Raw genomic sequence first — 9,690 nt, 5'->3', positions numbered from 1 at the left:
AAAGGGTCTGGAGCACAAGTGTGGTGAGCTGAGGGAGCATGTTTAGCCTGGAGAAAAGGAGGCTCAGGTGACACCTAAACACTCTACAACTGCCTGCAAGAGGGTTGTAGCAAAGTGGAGGTTGGTCTCTTCCCCAAGGTAAGAAGAAACAATACAAGAGAAAATGGCCTTAAGGTGCACTAGGGGAGGTTTAAATTAGATATTAGGAAAAAAGCCTATTTATGGAAAAGGTTATCAAACATTGAACAGGCTGCCCAGGTTGAGTTGAGTCACCATCCCTGGACATGTTTAAAAGACTAAAAAATGTGTAGATGTGTCACTTAGGGACATGGGTTAGTGGTGGTGGACTTGACAGTGTTAGGACTGGATGGTACTTCAGGTCTTTTCTAGCATAAAGGATTCTATGAATTTTATAATTTTTGTCCTTGTGGCATCTGTACATGCTGTCTTTTAGTCTACATGAGCTTTAGGAACAAGGAACCTAAAGTCTATACTAGTAAGTTTCGTGGGTCAGGGGCTCTCCCAATTCCCTGAACGAGTGGTAGAGTACAATTAGTTCCCCTTACAACAGGGAGAGAGCAGTGTTGGGCTGGAGCTGTTCCCTGAATTGTGTACAGGCACTGCATCGGCAGGCCCATGCATTAGCCATACCAGGAAGCACAGCAACATTTGTACAGTACCAGTGCTTGAACTGACAATCCAGACACCTACAATTTTATGGTATATAGGCTGGGTTGTTTTCCAGAAAGGGCCTATTGTATGTAGGCTCTGCTGTTTTTTTCAGTAGCTTGGGATTTCCTGAAATTTTGAAGTCTAAACGTCTCACAAGAGAGATTTAGGCAGAAGTGCCCTTAATCTTCTTTCAGAAGACTGAGGTTAGACACTTTTGTATTCTCCAGCTGCAGATAAAAGAGCTGTTAAGTCCCCAGATCCTCAGCCAAGCTTTAGCTATTTCAGCTAAGCTCATTCCTGATTCTCTAATGGGCTTTGATTTCTCAGTTGAGAACAGGAATAATTGATTGCACTCCTCTAAGTATAAACTGCTGGAACTCTCTCCTGGTTTTTCAAACCACCAGTATTTCAGAGCAGCTGCTCTGGCCCTTTCAGAGAAGAAAGGAACACTCTGGTCAGTGGTCACCTAGCAGTTCTTGCTGCCCTTCTCTTTTATTATCACAGTGCTTTGGCTCTTCAAGCCTCTGCAAAGTATCTCAGCTGTAGAGGTATTCACTCATTAGCTGTGTGATCACCTCTCTCTCCCATCTTTTTTTTTGCAAGCTCCTCTCTGTTCATACAAATACTAGTTTTCAGTATTCAGAGCTCTTTTTATACTCTGTTTATTTACAGTTTCAAATTTTTTTGTCTTCTTCCTTTTGTCTCTCACCTTCTCAAGGATGGTTTTATTCCCCCTGACCTAAATATTTCCCTAAGTCTTGCTTCTCCTGATTTTATTCTGATGCAGTATAATTTTTAATTCTGCTAATTTTATTCTAAGGTTGCAAAGTAGAAGGTTCTTTACTGCTATCTCTATTCTCATCCTACCTTTATAGGGCTTTTGATGCTGTTGAATAATTAATATTTGCTAAAGTCCACATTGGTAGTGCTGAAAAAAGGTTAAAATATGTTAATAAACCTGGGAAAAGCACAGAGGAAAGCATACTAAAATGAGCTATGCTAAAATTCCATTCATATATCATGAAGTACTCTCCTAAAGAAAGTAGATATAAATGCAGATAGATACATAAAACCGATTGTCAGTTTTATGCCTAAATATTCTGTGCTTGAACCTCTCATTCATTCCAGTTTAAAAATATGTTATAAGTTTTCTTAGAAGGGGTACAAAGATTACAGATTATTTTTGAATGCTGTTTTTATTAGATCTACTGATTTATACCTCAGTGAATAGGATTATAGTCTTCTGTAGGAATAAAATTAAATTTTTATTCTGTATTCTGATGATACAGATGGTGATATAATCTACTACTAATTTGGTAATCAAGAGTTTTACACTGTTAACCCACGAATTTCTATCCTTGATAAAACGATTTTTAAAACTATTTCTTTCCATTTCCAGTTCAGGCACAGGTTGCTAAGGTACTGCCAGAATCTGTGGTCTCTGAGACTGATTAAATGAGCTTCCTAAATATAATTTAAGGCATTAATGATAAATGAGTACTATTTCCATCTGCTCTTCCAGAAGTTTAAGTTGTTTTAAACAACTGAGGTGCCTAAAAAGTCTACCTGGATCCTCCTAGGATCAAGATATTTAGAGAAATGTCTCTAAATCACCAAGTGAGTTTCACATTTTTTGTGTTGCACATATCCTAATGACCTTCCCTGAGTTGTTTTTAACCATCTTATGTCTAAAAGACAGGCTCTTTCTCAGAACATTTCAATATGAGTAGCAGCCATCAAACAAAATGTGTGCTTTATCAAAAGCTATGGGCTTTGTAATTTTTCACGTGCTATGGTTTGTTAGGCATTCCTTAATCACAGGTTCTCACCTGGATTAACGGGCATTATGGCATGGATCTGGGATTGTGCTGGTGCCTAGTATAAAGTTTCACTGTGAAATGAGACTAGTAAGAAACATATCTTCTACATAGATATGATTGAAGGAAATTGTTTGTCAGCTTCTTCTGCAGTAAAACACTTGAGCTTTTGCCTCCCGTTTACCAAAAGCATCTTTTCAGCCAGTAACAATTTGACTAACATCTACTTTTTAATTAAATGTTGTAGCATTTAGGAAGATGCATGCTAATCTGGGCCCCAGATCTGCAGCCCTCAGCTTTACAAGATGCTGCTCCAGCAGGGGCCGTAAAGCTCTCGATAAGAGGGGTAAGGAGCAAGGTGCAGGTCCCACAGCGATAACCTCCTGACTCCAACATTATAGGTCTTTCTGCTGGAATTGAGTTCTACATCTTCCTCGATTGGTTATTGTCACAAATGAGTAATGGATGAACCCTGCCTGTGTCCCCAGGTACACGAGCCAGTCCATCAGGCCATCGGGAAGCACAGCTGCTGGCCGTGGGGGCAGGCAGATAACAGGCAGGCCCCCAGAGGGATGCTAAAGGCACCGCCACCACCGGGACAGCGGCCGGGTCCCTGCCCCTCCTCTGGTACCCACCCGCCTGCGACCGCCCCTGCCACTGCTCTGCGTGGCATTAATCACCCTGCTCCCTGGGATGGTGAAGGGGACCAGATAAAGTGCAGCAAACAAATCAAAAGCAGGGAAGCGGCTGGAAAATGCACTGCATTCAGGCCACGCTTAGTTAATTTTGGTCTATTATTCAGAGGGGGAGAATGTTCCTGATGCCTTGTTCACACTGGGAATTACTGCTAGAAATGTATATGCTACATGCATATGTATATATAATATATATACACTATAATATAGTACATACATATCATGTATTTTAGTATTATATTTCTTATTATAGATTATTATTATTATTACTATATGAAAATATATAATATACATAATAGACATATATATGTGTATAAAATTAAGCCTTGCCAAATTGTCTAGCTACCCGCTGAGCTGCAAAATGCACTTGTCATTTTTTTTCCTGTCAGTGATGTTAGCAAAACAAGTAAGCGGTATTTTAGTAAACCTGTCAGGGAATCGACTCATGCTGACTGAGAAGTGAGTAAGTAGGTAAATAAGACTTGTGTTTTAATTTATTAAGCATGTTGCTTTGAAAGTGGTGTGATTTGCATTACTATTGCTCATATAAAGGCTTGACTGGAGCTTTCCTAGAGCATCCATGATAAGGAGGGCTTCTGTACAACATATCAGGAAAATTTGAAGGTCAGCTCAGTTTCTAAGCATCTAGCTTAGACAAATGGTCCATGTGTCCCTCCAGAGGAGGACATTTGTAGTGTTAACCTGCCTAGCATAATAGTAACATTATCTATAATTCAGGAAATTCCATTTTATTATCATGTTATTTGTTGGAATAATAAAAATTTGTAATTAAAAGCTCAAGAAATTTCCTTTCAAAAGTCTATAACTGGAACCCACATTGAAGACAGATTTTCTAAAGTATATAACTTCTGAATAACCAACTCAGTAGATGTTGGTACAGCTTCCAAAACTTGTTGGAAGTTGGTGTCACAGCAAAAAGCAATAGGATCCGTGATGTACTGAGCTCCTTCAATATCTAGTCATATCTATTACTGTGACTATATGTGTAACTATATATGCAATTCTATATTTCTGTAGGATTTGATTTATCCCATTTGGCAATGCCCAAATTTAACAGAAAGTCTTTGTCACACAAGAAAACAGATACATTATATCACAGAAAACACATTTGGTTTTCCTCTGGATGAAAATGGCAGAAGGATCTTTGGAATACAAGGAGGAAACTCCCAAATTTTCAGGGTTATACACACTCCAGATTAGCAGTTATATATTCTGTGGAGGAGAAGGGGTAGTGAGAGAGAAGGTGGAACAACAACCAGAAATTGTAAAAGTTCCACAGTAGAAAAATATTGTAATTTCAAAATTACAAAATAGTTTATTTATGTCTTTATTTATGTCTTTTTTCTTTTTGTGGTGGCTCAGAGAAATTCTGCACTTAGGTATTTCCTTAAAGCATTGTTTCAGACTAGCTAAATGAAAATAAATTCGTTTTCAAAGCAGAGTAATTCAGTAACTCATGAACATATGCATCAAATTCTGTGCTATTTTCCCCTATGAAAGTCTTTGTTCAGTTGGTTTTAATTCAGCTACTGTTTGACTATTTGGACTATAATTTTCTATGCCATATTTTTGCCTGAAAAAAAATAGAAAAAAATTGTTCAGCATTTTTTGGGACTAGGTTTGTTGATTAAAAAAATAGTATTTTGCTAGAAACAATATTTTTTCAACCTTTTATTTAAAAGGTCAAGCATCTCAGAAAACAGGGATGCTGCTGAAACTACAGATAATACTTTTTCACCATTCCTATTCAAACCTCCCCAGTGTCAGCCAAATCATAAATCCATGTCTTGCTTTCTTTTCACTTGCTTGGTAGAGATTGGTTTGGCCCCATGGAACTGCTGGGAAAGGGGACTGATGCTTGAAGTCAGCTCTAGATCCTCCTCCTCCCTCTCACTGTGAGAACCTGTAGCGGGCATAGAGACAAGGTTTACCCCCACAGCACTCTCTGAGCCTGTTACAATACTTTTCTGTTTTATCAGCCAAGGAACCACAGAAAAGCTTGCTCACAGTTGTTTTTTTCCCTAGTGATACCAAGATTGCAAGAAAAGAAGGAGTAGTTTATCTAGAAACACGAGTGAGGAGGAGGTAGTAGTCCATAGAGTCAGGTGGAATTCTAGAAGAGGGGCTGGATATAGGCTGTAGGAAGGCAGAAAAACACAGGGTGAATACACAGCAAGGGAAACTAGCATACTAAAGGCCAACTATATAAACTCCCTTTGCCTTGAGTTTCCACCTAGGAGGGTCAAGTGCAAACCTTAATCCATACACTATGGTGACATTAGGTATGGATTGTACTGAGTTAATGGACTATCTCACCTTCTAAATTTTCCTTTGTTAAGCACCTGGGTGCATCAAGCCTCAGGCATGCTGAGGTGAGCAACCTGACACTTAGTCCCAGAGGTGTCCATCTCCCCATCAGTTCACCTGTGGTGACCGTGCTTCTCTTCAAGTACTCATTGAAAAAGTGAGTATTCCAGAGTAAAGTATGTATTCAGATGTGGTTGGTATCTCCATGGCAGAAGTGGAGAGAGAGCCCAGTGTGTCACTCATCTGTACCTTAGTACTGGAACAACAAGAATTACTTCTCACAATCACTTGAATAATGCCTTGCCTATGTCCCTTCTCACTTTTGCATCAAGAGACAGAGGATCTCTGCAAATAGCACCTTCCTTCAGGGCACATTCATTTTTTTGAACACCAACTGTTGCTGGGCATTGAAAAGTCTGGCTGGTCCAGGCTTGGTAAAATAGCCTTGAATTTTGTGTACCAAAATTAGCTTAACTCAACTTTTCAGATGTTTACTCTTTTCAGGATGTTGCTGGGTGTTCTTCACCCTGGCCCTTGTCCCCAGTAAGTCAAAACACTGGGAAAAATAAGATCAATGCTGTTAAGGGTATAGGCTTGGGGCTTGATCCTGCTCCCAGGGCGGTCCATAGGAATATTTAAATTTACTAGGCTGGAGGTCAAAGTGCAGAAGGAAAAAGACAGCATGGTAAATGACTGGGGGGGGATACCTACTATTTTTAAAGAATAGTTAAGTGTATTTAAGACAAAAGATATTACAATAAACCATGATTTAGGGAAATAAATAAAGGGAAGAATGAATCATGTCACATCCAGCTTTATTTTCTAATAGCTGTATGATTGTAGTGAGATTGATCTAAAACTTTCTGAGGGTCTTTCCCTTAATGCAGCTATTTCTTAATCTGTGTTTAAAAAAAAAAAACAAACCAAAACACCCCCCCCCCCCAAAAAAAAAAAGCAAACCCAAGGCCCCCAAAACAAATCCTTCTAAAATCAATCCAATGAACTGAGTCTTGGAAACGAAACTTCAGAAAACCAGAAACAGGCCTTAAAAAACGTCTGAAGAGAAAACAAGCACAAGGGAAAAACACAGAATGAACCCTGTTTTGCAAGAAATTTTGCCAATCACACCTCCTTCCTCATTGGAAAGGTATTAACAGATGAAATGCTCTTTTCTGCAGAAGGCTGTAGAAATTATTTTTCTCAGCATATGGAATTTTGTTCTGTGTATTGTCTCTTCAAAGTGTGTTTGCTTTAATGTTTGACATATGCGAAATTCAGCCTTGGTGGTTATATTACAATCTTAAAATAATAATAATGTTTACTCCTACCATGAATTCACTTTTAAGAGTTTGCTATTGCCTGGGTATTAACCTCTCTGATGTGCTTGAAGTGCAGCCCCAAAGAAAGTTCTTGTTAGAATTTAAGATGTGAAGATCCATTTCTGCCTAACAATCTCTTACTCCTGCATTCCCTGAAGTGTATCCCATCTGCTTTTGGGAGCTCTCATTGCAATATGCAGTGATTGCAGGATAAGCACACCATTTTCCTGTCAATACTTTCCTATTAGCCTCCTGGATCCATACATCATCGTCTTGCTGGCCTGCAGTTTGCTTATCTTTGTCTCTGAGGCTGCCTTTGATTTATCTAACACCCAGGTTAATGAGGCATGGAGCCCAGGGTGGCTCCAAGGATAATGCACTCCTGTATAAAAATGCTTAAGGAAGGATCAAATGATAATCCATTCTAGACTAAAGGGCCTAGCTCTTCAACAAATGTTGTATTTCTTAATCACTAAGCTAAGACTATAATAGCTCCCTGTTAAGCTACTGCCATCAGTAAAACTAAACCCGCTAACTATATGAATTTACAAAAGAACTGAAAATTAGATTTTAATTTGTGTTCCAAAAAATAAAAAAAAAAAGTTCATTTCTTAGGAATAGTTATTGCCATTATTTGACAGTGTTCTTATGCAAAAATAAGTTAGCTTTAATATTTAATTTACAGTAATAGTTTTATATTCCCTCACTGGGACCTATGTTTTTCTAAAGACAAAAATAACAGAAGCTAGAATGTTACTGTGGCAAGGATAAATCAAACTAGCTATTTCAATAATGGAGGTAATTACAAAGTGTATATATCTGAGATGTACTGAGTGGTTAGGGGTTGTTTAATTAACATAAAAATTTCAATATCATCAGCAAGAGTGTTGGTATCACAAAAGCATTGTTAAAAATGCATCTTAAAATAGTCATGCCTTTCTCTCTTCCCAGCTTGTACATAAGACTAATATACATTAACTTCCCATTTCTGCTAATTACCATCTTACGCAGAAACATTATAATGAAAGCAAGGTAAAGATCCAAATAAGCTTTCAAAGCTTTATTTATTTGTTTATGTTAAAGCACTCTGTTGCATATTACTTTGATGTCTGTTTTGGCTTCCTTTTTTGGTTGTTGTTTTGTTTTGTTATGCTTGGTTGATCTTTGTATTATGAATCTGCTGCAGGCTCCTGAATATGTGTAAGGTATCACCATTTAGAAAATGACATAGCAGCAAATAATGGGACCATTCCTATGGGATGACATGCTCATGTTTTGAAGCAAAAGCCACACACAAGGAAGGCGTTCACCAATTGGCCCACCATAGCCCCCAAGGACTTGACCCAGGTAATAAGTCCTTTACTGGTCACTAACCTACATTATTGAGATTTAGTTTGGATTTTGATGACATGACATTGTTAAGGGTTGTTATTGAGATGTAAATGATCTTCCACTGGGTTATTTAAGACACATGAAGGACCTAGTTTAGAATGAAAATTAGTTATTGATTATTCCAGCAATTAACCAAGTAAATTTTAGCACTTATGTTAACATTTTTGGAAGCCTTAAATTATCTTTTGCTCAAACTGACCTAAGCAGATATATTGATTCCTTAGCAATCTTTAATATGTTTTGAAAAAGGAAAACAAAGGTAAACAAATATTGTTGTGCTCTTTGCGGTATTCTGCTTAAAGTCTATTTTTTTCTCTTTTATCTACTAGAGATCAGTAGTATGTGATGCAGTTGCCTATACTGTTGTACAGAGTGCTCCATAGATTCTCTAGTATTAAAGACAAGTTTTGAGCACATACAGAAGCCTTCATCCTCTTTGTTCCATCTTTCTTTGAAACTTCTATAATAAGATTAACATAATTTGTAAATTTCAGAGTTAATTTTCTTTACTCCCATTTCTTTAATTAGTATTTCAAGTCTCCTGATGTAAAACATCCTGAAATAGGGGCCAGTCCTTTCACATGCCTGTTATTATTTGTAAGCACCTTGTAATGGAATTGATTGCACAAATATTAACAAAAAAAATTTCCTCATATCACTTAAAAGGGGAGAGTGTATTACTTTACCCCTAGATATTTTAACTGGAAAACGGGTTTCTTGCATTTTTAGTCAGATGGGGTAATGATGAGAAAGCTTTAGAGGCTATTACACCCACCAAAAGGTCACAATGGCATGTGCCACTACATATTTGGTTTGGTGGCAAAAACCAGAGAATGTATTATATGAGTATATTTTATAACTAACTCAGCTTAGTATTCTCTTTTTCTGTGCTGCAAGATCCAGCAAATGAAGGATATTAGGCACTAAAGAGAGAGGCATGCTTTCTTGTTATAGTTTCACTGTTGGTGTCCCAATGATACTTTTATATATAAAATATTTAGGTAGGGAAATGGCACAAGCAGCTTGACTGGACTGCTAGAACTCATTACTTAATGTGCTGTCTGTAGATGGTACTTCTGAACTCACTGAAACTAATCCTGTGGTCATGTGCTCTCTTTTGCGTTGCTGTATCGTCTCAGGATCCTCCTCGCCTCAGCTAATATTACATGGAAAATTAGCTGCCTCCCCACTGCAGTTTGAATAAGGCTTTCAGAAAACTCTTCCACATGGAGATACTTCAGTTTAAGAGTCCCTTTCAAATTACCAGCTAATTTGAGAGAGTTGGCATCTTCTAACATTGACTTTCCTTAACTAATTCTCTCTGTCTTACTACATACTTTTTTCCTGCTCACTCAGTTCTGCTGGTTGGATACAGGCAAAGCATCCACAAATTAAAGTGAGTTTTATGTCCTCTTATGGTCCCTGTCATAATTTCAATGTCTGTATCATCAGCAATTATACTCAGCT

The sequence above is a fragment of the Taeniopygia guttata genome, chromosome 1 (assembly GCF_048771995.1).
Source record: "Taeniopygia guttata chromosome 1, bTaeGut7.mat, whole genome shotgun sequence".
Classification (NCBI taxonomy): domain Eukaryota; kingdom Metazoa; phylum Chordata; class Aves; order Passeriformes; family Estrildidae; genus Taeniopygia; species Taeniopygia guttata.
This window is presented reverse-complemented; position numbering follows the sequence as displayed.